General features: G+C 45.1%; 1 protein-coding gene across 6 annotated transcripts in view; it reads right to left on the bottom strand.

Moving 5' to 3' along the window:
- Positions 1–13,011, bottom strand: part of LOC106583871 (thyroid hormone receptor alpha) — a 107,071-nt gene that overhangs the window by 41,018 nt on the left and 53,042 nt on the right. For 5 of the 6 annotated variants that reach the window (XM_082967861.1, XM_082967864.1, XM_082967860.1 and 2 more), the window contains 2 exons: positions 1,369–1,498; positions 68–1,264 (listed from right to left, as the gene is read on the bottom strand). The exons of the other annotated variant lie outside the window; for it this stretch is intronic. The gene's annotated coding sequence lies outside the window, so the exon portion shown is untranslated. The remainder of the gene's footprint in view (positions 1–67; positions 1,265–1,368; positions 1,499–13,011) is intronic. 6 annotated transcript variants of the gene reach the window in all.

A 13,011-nucleotide genomic window follows, 5' to 3' on the forward strand; every position in this document is an offset into this window, starting at 1 on the left:
TAAAACTCAATTTTCAAACATTTGCCAAAATGCAATTTGTGGGAAAACACCATTCTAAACAGCTCACCTGATGCGAGCGGTTCCATATGTGACAGAGATGAGTTTCTCCGTTAGAAACTTAGAAAGAGGGGGAATCTAAAGATGCAACAACTAGGATGGGCTGCTAATATGACTAGGATTGTGCCTTCGGCTTCTGGACAACGGAAAAAAGAACAGGAGAGAAATGCTGGTTTCAATGGTATAGATAAGAAGTCTTTAAAAAATAATTGCCTCCATGTTTCTATGGTTGGATTTTGCCTATACACTGAAGCAAGGTAAGACATGCCGCATAATATGAAATAAAACGTTCAGGTTTCAAACAATTAAGTATATGTTTTCAAAATGCATAGTCTACTGCCTCCAGCTCACATTGCAAAATGGTGGGAGATGCACTGATAGCCTGCCTATGCAATTAGATGGCAAATGGGAGGCGTGCTTCAATTAACAATTGAGAAATAAAAATGTGTTTTTAAAGACACGATTGCATTTAGAATTGTTGCACAATGACTGGGCTTATAAAAACACGTTTCACTCTAGCAGCAACGAGCTGAGGAGCTGCAGCAGCATCTCTAGCGCTGTCTGGGGTGATATTCTGCTCAAAATAGGCTCTCTATGTATGTTATGCATGTGTGATAAATAAGATACATGAAGACTAATGAAAATACACAGGCGCCAATCTAATTCCACTAAATTATGCAAATGAACCTATAGACCGATAAGCATGACAGTCAGATGTACTTCCATCGACTGGTATTTCCATCAGTGAATAAAAATTACTATTTTGCAATGGGATTCTTTATTCTCCGGGTCAATTTGGAAGCCTGTGGGGCGGGCGGGTTTAAGGCCATGAAATATTGTGTGGATGAAGGGCAGGTGGGTGGCAGGCGGGTTGAATAAAAATAAAACAATTAAAAATCCATAAATGTATAAGTCTTGTGCAATTCATATAGGCTACATTGAGGTTTTTCTTTCATTCTTTTTATCTGGCATTAGTGTGTAGCCTAAGCTTTAGGGCCTAACTGTACCAGTGTAATTGCCAAATGCTGTTGGGAACTTGGGTAGTTCAAAAATCCAAAAAGACAATACAAATAAGTTGTGTCTAGTAAAATGTTTATGCCGGGTGCCAGGACTCTCCATTTAGAGACATCAGTATCAAGACCGCCTGTCAGTCTGGACTTTATCACATCATCTTGCAAGTCTCCAAGTGCTGGCTCCATAGATGCATCTGTGAACACATACACAGGCACTTTTCTATTACCGATGGCAGTTAGGATAGGTGATATCTGACAACAACAAAAAAACAGTTTGAACAGTTCAGACTAAACCTACCTAAATCTGGTCCCCCTGTTGACGACCGTTGGTGAGCGGGCAAGAGGTGAGGCTGAAGGTAAGGTCTTTGCCAGCGCCCCATTGATGGGCATGGCAGTGTAGATCAACTCCTGGCCCTTCATCAAAGATACTGGTTGGCAACACACAAACACAGAGCACTGATTGCATTATAAATGGTGGTTATGATTATCATGGGGGAACTAACCTAATCACTGCATTCACCTTTCTATTTCACTTCAGATATCATGATAGAATGGTAAACAGAGCGATCAGGCTGCTTCCACCTTGCTAGGTTATGAAGGTGAATTGGGACAAAACATGCAAGGGTCCCCATGCTTGTGTTCTCTACTGTATGTTGCATATTCGGCTGCAAACTGAACATTTCATTTCTGTTTTGAAGCTCATTTTCTGCAATTCTCCATCACTTCACATGGCTTAGCCCCCATGACTAGGGTGGAATAAAAAAATGTTCAAGTCATAGACCGGATGTATTCATGACTCTTTAAAAAGTTAAATACACAAAAAATTGGACCACTTGGTTTGAAGATACTTTGAAATTATTTGGGCATGAACTTTTGACATTACATTGGTTTTTGGTTAGAAAATGCTAATACTAATGGTTGGTGGCAGTGGCTAACCCTAGGATGGATTGCAGTCTCTCCTTGTCCATAAGAAACAAACACTTAAATATGTAATTCATTTGGGTGAACTATCCCTTTCAAATAGGACCGTAGAAAATCCTAATGTTTCCCAAATCCTGTGGTTTGAATATGTGATATTCTACAAATCACTTCACATTTAAGAGAAATCTAATGAATACCAATTGTCAGGTGGTTGAGACTGATTTGCAAAAGCTTGCCATCTCCTTACTCTACATAGGCAAGATCTTTTGCATGTATGCCTACCATTTCTGCCTAGCAGCTTGTGCACAATACTGAAATGTCTAAATTGGATGAGGCAAGGGGCATTTAAATATAGCCTATATTCAACACTGTCCATCAATGTTTACAAAAAGCCCTCATTGCAATTTCTAAATCTATTTTTAAATAGATTTTCAAAGACAAATAAAACAATAAAAGTATGAGTTAAGGGCTTGTAAGTAAGTAACACTTGTATTCGGCGCATGTGACAAATGAAATTTGATTTGATATTGAATAGTAGTGTTCTTGCAAACAAATTAGTATATACTCTGCTAAAAAAAATGGGAACACTTAAACAACACAATGTAACTCCAAGTCAATCACACTTCTGTGAAATCAAGCTGTCCACTTAGGAAGCAACACTGATTGACAATAAATTTCACATGCTGTTGTGCAAATGGAATAGACAACAGGTGGAAATTATAGGCAATTAGCAAGACACCCCCAATAAAGGAGTGGTTCTGCAGGTGGGGACCATACATTTTATTTACATTTAAGTCATTTAGCAGACGCTCTTATCCAGAGCGACTTACAAATTGGTGCATTCACCTTATGATATCCAGTGGAACAACCACTTTACAATAGTGCATCTAAATCTTTTAAGGGGGGGGGGGGGGGTTAGAAGGATTACTTTATCCTATCCTAGGTATTCCTTAAAGAGGTGGGGTTTCAGGTGTCTCCGGAAGGTGGTGATTGACTCCGCTGTCCTGGCGTCGTGAGGGAGCTTGTTCCACCATTGGGGTGCCAGAGCAGCGAACAGTTTTGACTGGGCTGAGCGGGAACTGTGCTTCCTCAGAGGTAGGGGGGCCAGCAGGCCAGAGGTGGATGAACGCAGTGCCCTTGTTTGGGTGTAGGGCCTGATCAGAGCCTGAAGGTATGGAGGTCCCGTTCCCTTCACAGCTCCGTAGGCAATCACCATGGTCTTGTAGCGGATGCGAGCTTCAACTGGAAGCCAGTGGAGAGAGCGGAGGAGCGGGGTGACGTGAGAGAACTTGGGAAGGTTGAACACCAGACGGGCTGCGGCGTTCTGGATGAGTTGTAGGGGTTTAATGGCACAGGCAGGGAGCCCAGCCAACAGCGAGTTGCAGTAATCCAGACGGGAGATGACAAGTGCCTGGATTAGGACCTGCGCCGCTTCCTGTGTGAGGCAGGGTCGTACTCTGCGAATGTTGTAGAGCATGAACCTACAGGATCGGGTCACCGCCTTGATGTTAGTGGAGAACGACAGGGTGTTGTCCAGGATCACGCCAAGGTTCTTAGCACTCTGGGAGGAGGACACAAGGGAGTTGTCAACCGTGATGGCGAGATCATGGAACGGGCAGTCCTTCCCCGGGAGGAAGAGCAGCTCCGTCTTGCCGAGGTTCAGCTTGAGGTGGTGATCCGTCATCCACACTGATATGTCTGACAGACATGCAGAGATTCGATTCGCCGCCTGGTTATCAGAAGGGGGAAAGGAGAAGATTAATTGTGTGTCGTCTGCATAGCAATGATAGGAGAGACCATGTGAGGATATGACAGAGCCAAGTGACTTGGTGTATAGCGAGAATAGGAGAGGGCCTAGAACAGAGCCCTGGGGGACACCAGTGGTGAGAGCGCATGGTGCGGAGACAGATTCTCGCCACGCCACCTGGTAGGAGCGACCTGTCAGGTAGGACGCAATCCAAGCGTGGGCCGCGCCGGAGATGCCCAACTCGGAGAGGGTGGAGAGGAGGATCTGATGGTTCACAGTATCAAAGGCAGCAGATAGGTCTAGAAGGATGAGAGCAGAGGAGAGAGAGTTAGCTTTAGCAGTGCGGAGAGCCTCCGTGACACAGAGAAGAGCAGTCTCAGTTGAATGCCCAGTCTTGAAACCTGACTGATTAGGATCAAGAAGGTCATTCTGAGAGAGATAGCAGGAGAGCTGGCCAAGGACGGCACGTTCAAGAGTTTTGGAGAGAAAAGAAAGAAGGGATACTGGTCTGTAGTTGTTGACATCGGAGGGATCGAGTGTAGGTTTTTTCAGAAGGGGTGCAACTCTCGCTCTCTTGAAGACGGAAGGGACGTAGCCAGCGGTCAAGGATGAGTTGATGAGCGAGGTGAGGTAGGGGAGAAGGTCTCCGGAAATGGTCTGGAGAAGAGAGGAGGGGATAGGGTCAAGTGGGCAGGTTGTTGGGCGGCCGGCCGTCACAAGACGCGAGATTTCATCTGGAGAGAGAGGGGAGAAAGAGGTCAAAGCACAGGGTAGGGCAGTGTGAGCAGGACCAGCGGTGTCGTTTGACTTAGCAAACGAGGATCGGATATCGTCAACCTTCTTTTCAAAATGGTTGACGAAGTCATCCGCAGAGAGGGAGGAGGGGGGGGAGGGGGAGGAGGATTCAGGAGGGAGGAGAAGGTAGCAAAGAGCTTCCTAGGGTTAGAGGCAGATGCTTGGAATTTAGAGTGGTAGAAAGTGGCTTTAGCAGCAGAGACAGAAGAGGAGAATGTAGAGAGGAGGGAGTGAAAGGATGCCAGGTCCGCAGGGAGGCGAGTTTTCCTCCATTTCCGCTCGGCTGCCCGGAGCCCTGTTCTGTGAGCTCGTAGTGAGTCGTCGAGCCACGGAGCAGGAGGGGAGGACCGAGCCGGCCTGGAGGATAGGGGACAGAGAAAATCAAAGGATGCAGAGAGGGAGGAGAGGAGGGTTGAGGAGGCAGAATCAGGAGATAGGTTGGAGTAGGTTTGAGCAGAGGGAAGAGATGATAGGATGGAAGAGGAGAGAGTAGCGGGAGAGAGAGAGCGAAGGTTGGGACGGCGCAATACCATCCGAGTAGGGGCAGAGTGAGAAGTGTTGGATGAGAGCGAGAGGGAAAAGGATACAAGGTAGTGGTCGGAGATTTGGAGGGGAGTTGCAATGAGATTAGTGGAAGAACAGCATCTAGTAAAGATGAGGTCAAGCGTATTGCCTGCCTTGTGAGTAGGGGGGGAAGGTGAGAGGGTGAGGTCAAAAGAGGAGAGGAGTGGAAAGAAGGAGACAGAGAGGAATGAGTCAAAGGTAGACGTGGGGAGGTTAAAGTCACCCAGAACTGTGAGAGGTGAGCCATCTTCAGGAAAGGAACTTATCAAGGCGTCAAGCTCATTGATGAACTCTCCAAGGGAACCTGGAGGGCGATAAATGATAAGGATGTTAAGCTTGAAAGGGCTGGTAACTGTGACAGCATGGAATTCAAATGAGGAGATAGACAGATGGGTCAGGGGAGAAAGAGAGAATGTCCACTTGGGAGAGATGAGGATTCCAGTGCCACCACCCCGCTGGCTCGATGCTCTAGGGGTATGCGAGAACACGTGGGCAGACGAAGAGAAAGCAGTAGGAGTAGCAGTGTTATCTGTGGTAATCCATGTTTCTGTCAGCGCCAGGAAGTCTAGGGACTGGAGGGTAGCATAGGCTGAGATGAACTCAACATTGTTGGCTGCAGACCGGCAGTTCCAGAGGCTGCCGGAGACCTGGAACTCCACGTGGGTCGTGCGCGCTGGGACCACCAGGTTAGAGTGGCAGCGGCCACGCGGTGTGAAGCGTTTGTATGGCCTGTGCAGAGGGGAGAGAACAGGGATAGACAGAAACATAGTTGACAAGCTACAGAAGTGTTGTTTCTTGTATTATTGTCTCTTGTGTCTTTAGAGAACTGTTTCACTTTGATATCCTTTTTCTTCTGTCCTGATTTTCTCTTTCTTTTCTTCTGTTAACTAGATATTCTTTGGGACCACAGACCACTTCTCAGTTCCTATGCTTCCTGGCTGATGTTTTGGTCACTTTTGAATGCTGGCGGTGCTTTCACTCTAGTGGTAGCATGAGACGGAGTCTACAACCCACACAAGTGGCTCAGGTAGTGCAGCTCATCCAGGATGGCACATCAATGCGAGCTGTGGCAAGAAGGTTTGCTGTGTCTGTCAGCGTAGTGTCCAGAGCATGGAGGCGCTACCAGGAGACAGGCCAGTACATCAGGAGACATGGAGGAGGCCGTAGGAGGGCAACAACCCAGCAGCAGGACCGCTACCTCCGCCTTTGTGCAAGGAGGAGCAGGAGGAGCACTGCCAGAGCCCTGCAAAATGACCTCCAGCAGGCCACAAATGTGCATGTGTCTGCTCAAACGGTCAGAAACAGACTCCATGAGGGTGGTATGAGGGCCCGACGTCCACAGGTGGGGGTTGTGCTTACAGCCCAACACCGTGCAGGACGTTTGGCATTTGCCAGAGAACACCAAGATTGGCAAATTCGCCACTGGCGCCCTGTGCTCTTCACAGATGAAAGCAGGTTCACACTGAGCACGTGACAGACGTGACAGAGTCTGGAGACGCCGTGGAGAACGTTCTGCTGCCTGCAACATCCTCCAGCATGACCGGTTTGGCGGTGGGTCAGTCATGGTGTGGGGTGGCATTTCTTTGGGGGGCCGCACAGCCCTCCATGTGCTCACCAGAGGTAGCCTGACTGCCATTAGGTACCGAGATGAGATCCTCAGACCCCTTGTGAGGCCATATGCTGGTGCGGTTGGCCCTGGGTTCCTCCTAATGCAAGACGATGCTAGACCTCATGTGGCTGGAGTGTGTCAGCAGTTCCTGCAAGAGGAAGGCATTGATGCTATGGACTGGCCCGCCCGTTCCCCAGACCTGAATCCAATTGAGCACATCTGGGACATCATGTCTCGCTCCATCCACCAACGCCACGTTGCACCACAGACTGTCCAGGAGTTGGCGGATGCTTTAGTCCAGGTCTGGAAGGAGATCCCTCAGGAGACCATCCCCCACCTCCCAGGCGCTGTAGGGAGGTCATACAGGCACGTGGAGGCCACACACACTACTGAGCCTCATTTTGACTTGTTTTAAGGACATTACATCAAAGTTGGATCAGCCTGTAGTGTGGTTTTCCACTTTAATTATGAGTGTGACTCCAAATCCAGACCTCCATGGGTTGATAAATTGGATTTCCATTGATTACTTTGTGTGATTTTGTTGTCAGCACATTCAACTATGTAAAGAAAAAAGTATTTAATAAGATTATTTCATTCATTCAGATCTAGGATGTTATTTTAGTGTTCCCTTTATTTTTTTGAGCAGTGTATATATAAAGCACCAGCTACAACTAGTGTTTAAAAATAGGCCACATGGTACTGTTAACATTAGAATGCTTTAAACTTAGCCTCAGAATTGTATGTAGTTTCACACACACAGCTAGAACAGGGTTTTAAAAAGATTTATAGATACATGGCCATCAATGATTCACGTACAGTTGAAGTCAGAAGTTTACGTACACTTAGGTTGGAGTCATTAAAACTTGTTTTTCAACCACTCCACAAATTTCTTGTTAACAAACTATAGTTTGGCAAGTCGGTTAGGACATCTACTTTGTGCATGACACAAGTAAATTTTCCAACAATTGTTTATAGACAGATTATTTCACTTATAATTCACTGTATCACAATTCCAGTGGGTCAGAAGTTTACATACACTAACTTGACTGTGCCTTTAAACAGCTTGGAAAATTCCATAAAATCATGTCATGGCTTTAGATGCTTCTGATGTAGACCTCCACAAGTCTGGTTCATCCTTAGAAGCAATTCCCAAACACCTGAAGGTACCACAGTCATCTGTACAAACAATAGTACGCACGCATAAACAACATAGGACCACGCAGCCGTCATACCGCTCTGGAAGGAGATGCGTTTGGTGCAAAAAGTGCAAATCAAGCCCAGAACCACAGCAAAGGACCTTGTGAAGATGCTGGAGGAAACAGGTACAAAAGTATCTATATACACAGTAAAACGAGACCTATATTGATATAACCTGAAAGACCGCTCAGCAAGGAAGAAGCCACTGCTACAAAACTGCCATACAAAAGCCAGACTACGGTTTGCAACTGCACATGGGGACAAAGATCATACTTTTTGGAGAAATGACCTCTGGTCTGATGAAACAAAAATACAACTGTTTGGCCATAATGACCATCATTATGTTTGGAGGAAAAAGGGGGACGCTTGCAAGCTGAAGAACACCATCCCAACCATGAAGGACGGGGGCATCATGTTCTGGGGGTGCTTTGCTGCAGGAAGGACTAGTGCACTTCACAAACTAGATGGCATCACGAGGGAGAAAAATTATGTGGATATATTGAAGCAACATCTCAAGACATCAGTCAGGAAGTTAAAGCTTGGTCGCAAATGGGTCTTCCAAATGGACAATGACCCCAAGCATACTTCCAAAGTTGTGGCAAAATGGCTTAAGGGCAACAAAGTCAAGGTATTGGAGTGGCCATCACAAAGCCCTGTCCTCAATCCCATAGAAAACTTGTGGGCAGAACTGAAAAAGCCTGTGCGAGCAAGGAGGCCTTCAAATCTGACTCAGTTACACTAGCTCTGTCAGGAGGAATGGGTCAAAATTCACCCAACTTATTGTGGGAAGCCTGTGGAAGGCTACCTGAAATGTTTGACCGAAGTTAAACAATTTAAAGGCAATGCTACCAAATACTAATTGAGTGTATGTAAACTTCTGACCCACTGAGAAAGTGACGAAAGAAATAAAAGCTGAAATAAATCATTCTCTCTACTATTATTCAGACATTTAACATTCTTAAAATAAAATGGTGATCCTTTACTGACATAAGACAGGGGATTTTTACTAGGATTAAATGTTAGGAATTGTGAAAAACTGAGTTTAAATGTATTTGGCTAAGGTGTATGTATGTAAACTTCTGACTTCAACTGTATTAAGCCTCACATAAGCCTTTTTCCAATATGGCAAAAAAAAACGCAGCCTGTTGCAAAAACCAAGGTGGCAGCATAAAAACCATGAAAAAAAACCTCTTAGGGTCTTAGATAAATTTGACATTACCATACCTGTATGAAATAAAACATTTGTATACCCAATAATATCTTAAAATCTTCATAGTGATGTAGAATACACAACCAAATGAGCCAGCTGTGCAGATATAAAGATTAGTCACAGAATTGTAAGAATGTGCCCGAAAAGCTATCTGAATCACTGATTTCTGCAGGTGGCAATCAATAATTGCGATATTTAATCTCCAAACAAGTCAAATGGATATGTAAAAGTGAATAGTCATGGATGTGAGCTGACTAAATGATATACGTTATCCTATTAACGGTTGCTGGTTGCTCAGCTCGGGTAAGATCTCTTTGTACAAAACCATCTAATACAAACGCGGAACCATCTAATACAAACAAAGGAAAAGAAAAGGAGATAAGTCGCTCTGGATAAGAGCGTCTGTCTTATGAATAAAATGTAAATGTTAAATGAGATAAGGAGGAGGAGAATGAGGCGGCAGGGTGGACAAGAAGCAGGAGAGGAAGGGATCTTTATTGTAAAAGCACCAGATCCATGACCTCCTAAGTGAGGATCAAGGGAGGGTAGAGGGAGTGGAACCACTGTCACATCTCAACACCCTACAAAAGTTGGAAGTTCTACTTTCATCGTATTTTTTCTCTCCTTCTCTTTCTTCTCTATAGCTAGAAGGCAGTCATGTTCCATATGTTGAGCAATATTAGGGGGGGGGGGTGGTAATGTAAAGCTTTATGTGGTGCAGACACAATCTGCTCATGGTGGGAAGTCTGTGGCTTAAGCACCAGCTATCATAATAATAACGGTCTCATGTAAACAGGGGCTTGATTCAATCGAAAATCATAGAACATAAAGACCTAGCTACTACTAGGGTTGCACATTTTGGGGAATATTCAGAGGTGGAAACTTTCCGTGGGAATGAACATCAGACTGAGGCCTCATCTTCACTGTCACTTTCAAATCTTGTTGCGGATGACTCGTTGTCAGGCTCAAAAAGCCTCACATTTGCCCGGATGGCAACCAATATTTCAACCTTGTAATGGTCAGCCTGTTGCATGCTTTGGTGTGGGTGTTCCCAAACAAGAACCAGTTGCGCTCTGAGTCGGCTGATGTTGGTGGGATTTGGAGGATGATGGAGGCAACAGGGGAAAGAGCCTCAGATCCACAAAGTCCCTTCCACCAGGTGGCTGATGAGATATGTTGGCACGACTGCCATATTGCATCTCCATCCCAAAGCCCTTGCTTGGAAGTGTACTTCGCCAGACTGCCAAGAACCTTGCCCTCATCCAGGCCAAGGTGGCGAGACATGGTAGTGATAACACTATAGGCCTTGTTGATCTCTGCACCAGACAGGATGCTCTTGCCAACATACTTGGTGTCCAACATGTATACTGCGGCATGTATGGGCTACAGGCAGAAGTCTTCACGCTTTTTGATGCATTTCAGAACTGCAGTTTCCTCTGATTGGAGCAACAGTGAAGTGGGCAGGGCAGTACAGATTTCTTCTCTTACATCTGTAAGCAGAGTCTGAACACCAGACAGGATGCCATTGTCTCCCTCAATCCGTGCAATGGCTACTGCTATAGGTTTCAGGAGTTTCAGGCTGCTTACCACTCTCTCCCAAAATACATCATCCAGGAGGATCCTCTTGATGGGGCTGTCCATATAAGCAGACTGATATGGCCATTTCTTGGAGAGACTCCTTCCCCTCCAGGAGACTGTCAAACATGATGACAACACCAACCCAACGGGTGTTGCTGGGCAGCTTCAATGTGGTGCTCTTATTCTTCTCACTTTGCTTGGTGAGGTAGATTGCTACTATAACTTGATGACCCTTCACATACCTAACCATTTCCTTGACTCTCTTGTAGAGTGAATCCATTGTTTTCAGTGCCAATGCAGGAGCAGCACAGCCAATGGGTGTGATGTGAGGGTAGGACTCCTCCACTTTAGACCAGCAGCCTTCAAGTTCACAGCATTGTCTGTCACCAGTGCAAATACCTTCTGTGGTCCAAGGTCATTGATGACTGCCTTCAGCTCATCTGCAATGTAGAGACCGGTCTGTCTGTTGTTCCTGCACTTGTAGAATACTGGTTGAGGGGTGGAGATGTAGTTAATTATTCCTTGCCCACAAACAATCAACCACCCATCAGAGATGATTGCAATACAGTCTGCTTTCTCTATGATTTTCTTGACCTTCACTTGAACTCTGTTGAACTCTGCATCCAGCAAATGAGTAGATAAAGCATGTCTGGTTGGAGGGGTGTATGTTGGGTGAAGAACAATCATAAATCTCTTCCAATACACATTGCCTGTGAGCATCAGAGGTGAACCAGTTGCATACACAGCTCGAGCAAGACATTCATCAGCATTTCTCAGACTACGTTCCTCTGTTGAGTAAAAAAAAAAAAATGATTCCAGGAGGACCATGAGCTGTTGCTATCGATAAGGTGTCTGATTCATCATTTTCACCTCGAATAGAAGTAGAGGGACTTTTGTCAGAGGTTGCTTGTTGTGAGCGCTGGGGGAACTTTATGCACTTGTCCAGATGATTCTGCATCTTTGTTGCATTCTTCACATATGATTTGGCACAGTATTAGCAAATGTACACAGCTTTTCCTTCTACATTAGCTGCAGTGAAATGTCTCCACACATCAGATAGTGCCCTGTGGCACGATTAGAAAACATTTTGTACATTTAAAAAAAAAAAAAAATCCATTTCATGTACAAATAAATAGTTAAGCAGTTAGATTAAACAATTCCTTTGTAAGATAAATGTTTTAAAATGAAACGTACGGAAACAGGTGAATTAACACTCCTCAGTTAGCAGTCTCAAGCAAGCTAAAACCCACATGGTAGCAAAAACTAACTAGCATAAATTGTTAACAAGTTAGAAATGATTTAAACACACTTTGTTGTAGGCTACTATTTACTAGTTAACAAAAAATCATGTCATATAAAATATATTCACTCCACCCAGTATTGTAATCAAAACTTACCAGAAAGCATGTAGTCCTTGGCTCAGACAGTATAGTAGTGTGGGCTCAATAGGATCTCATTAGTGTGCAAGATCTTGAGAATCAGCTATACATGTGATGGAAGAATGCACTGTGCATGCAGAGGTTTGCCACAAGACCTAGAATTGCCTTATGTGTATCCCACAAAAAAGGTTCACTGTTATAAGCTAACTTTTTTGATGAATTTAAGCAAAATTCCCCAAATCCAGGGCTTAACTTCCTATGGAAAATTCCTGGTAAAATTACGGAAATTTACCAGAAAGTTTCTCACCCTTTGCAACCCTAACTACTACTACCAGGTGCTTCTGCTGCCCTCACAGGTACACACTTGCTTCCAGTTAAGTGTGCATGTGTTTGATTGTGTGTGTGTGTGCATACCCGCATGCACTTGCATGCGTGCGTTTGTTGAGCCACAAGTGGGAAGTCCACTGTTAATGCTGATGAGCATACTCATCAGAGAGCTCCTCTACTCTGGAACAGGAGCAATGAGTCCCAGGCAGCTGCCCTGACCAATGGGTTGGTTTGGCGGCTAGTCAGTCTACTCAGCCTGCATGCCTGGCAGCTTTTATGAATGGGGCATGCCCAAAACCCCTGCCTGGCTGCGTCACCACCCAAACACACAGCACAGGGAGTCCTCTTCCCCTAGCTAGAACGTTGGGCAAGTAATCGAAAGGTTGCTGGATCGAATCCCCGAGCTGACAAGGTAAAAATGTCGTTCTGCCCCAGTTGGCCTACCTGGGAACAGTGGGTTGTCATTGTAAATAAAAAATCGTTTTTAACTGACTTGTCTAGTTAAATAAAGGTTACATGAAAAAAAAAAAAAGAAAGCTGCAACCGGAGTGTCTGTCTGTGTGTGTGTGTGTGTGTGTGTGTGTGTGTGTGTGTGTGTGTGTGTGTGTGTGTGT

Source organism: Salmo salar, chromosome 23 (genome assembly GCF_965601325.2).
Source record: "Salmo salar chromosome 23, fSalSal1, whole genome shotgun sequence".
NCBI lineage: Eukaryota > Metazoa > Chordata > Actinopteri > Salmoniformes > Salmonidae > Salmo > Salmo salar.